The 1,449-nt window shown below is 34.2% G+C and overlaps 1 long non-coding RNA gene across 1 annotated transcript; it reads left to right on the forward strand.

Moving 5' to 3' along the window:
* The first annotated feature begins 302 nt into the window (after positions 1-302).
* On the forward strand, positions 303-1,229 carry LOC149220991 (uncharacterized). Its single transcript, XR_016249327.1, has 2 exons — positions 303-772; positions 945-1,229. It is a non-coding gene; the product is annotated as an uncharacterized LOC149220991 (long non-coding RNA).
* Positions 1,230-1,449: the final 220 nt, after the last annotated feature.

Raw genomic sequence — 1,449 nt, forward strand, 5'->3', positions numbered from 1 at the left:
AAAGCGAGAAGCTCAATGGATGTGTGTTTGACTACATGAAAGCTTTCAGAAGTGTAAGATGTGGATTATTACTAGTCGATTGAGCAAGCAAAGCATTATTTCTTTTTAGTGAATGCATACAGGCAACTGCTGTAATTACTCATACTGCTATTAGTAGTAGGGTTTACCACCTTTTGAGATTCTCTATCCTGACAACTAAACCTTCCTATCTTTTGTCAATATCAATGGTCGTCAATATCAATCACTCTTTCTTTCTTATTAGATGTTCAACGATGGAGCGGGGTTTAGCAATTAGTGCATGCAGATATTCTAGCTGTTTCGACCAAGTTTCTCATAACCTATTACTCGAGCTCCTAAAAGAACACATCAAGGATCCTCTCCACTTATACCTCACCCGAAACTTCTATTTTGATCTTCACGATCAACCTGTTTCTCTATTAGAATGAGATGCATTTTTCTCTCTGATCGATACAGTAACCAGCATGTCATGTAGATGAACCAGAGGGAGCAGCAGAGCAGTGCCCACCATAGGCTTCGTATTCTCACCCAAAAGCTAGCTTCAATCCCTTCCCAGCAAATAAGAACTCAGCAGGTTTTGGCTATCCCAGGTATTGACCCAAATGTTATCTAATGAAGAAAGTCATTGTTATCTAATTTCTCCCTATTTACTGATTGATAGGAACTAAAATATGGAAGACCTCCAAATCATTTGGAAAAGGAGGTGCTGCAGCAAAAGAGATGGGTTGAATTTGTTGTTTGGATGGACTCTATGGTATGTAATCTTAGTTGGATTTCCAATATACTTTTAAACCATATTTTCATTTTATTTTTTAGTACTATTAGATATTATATCTTACCTCATTTTATGGTTAACATTGTATAACAAAAACATGTGTTGTGTTATGTAATTAATACTAACATGTAATATTGATTTTTTTTGTCAGAATGCTATAGGTAATGATTGCCAAGACGATGATCCAAATTATGTTCAACATATATCAGGAGATGATGAGGATGAGGATGAGGATGATGGTGGTGAAGGAGGAGATGATGATGATAGTTGCGGTGTTGGTGATGATGTGGATCAGAGTAATGAGGATGGTCAAGATGATCATGAGGATGATCTTAGTGGTGGTAGCTAGGCATGCACATGCATTGTTTTTTATGAAGAAATTATTGTGTAGAATGACATTGTTATGTTTAGATGGGTGTTGTGATTTTACCCTATATCAATGAGACATTTTGATTTTGTAATCATACGATGAGTTTGATTTATGTATGTTGTTAATTTATCGTAGAATAACGATATTCATGAAATATTTTGATTTGTTAATCATATTTGAATTTTACTTGTTTTGATTAAAAATAATACTGATTTTATTAGTATTATGTTGCTATTTTATACATGTTTTGAAAATTGTTAATGACACATTGTTATTTTTTTGGATG

The sequence above is a fragment of the Pinus tabuliformis genome, chromosome Q (assembly GCF_031772625.1).
Source record: "Pinus tabuliformis cultivar Carrire ecotype Pingquan chromosome Q, CPIR1, whole genome shotgun sequence".
Taxonomy (NCBI): Eukaryota; Viridiplantae; Streptophyta; class Pinopsida; order Pinales; family Pinaceae; genus Pinus; species Pinus tabuliformis.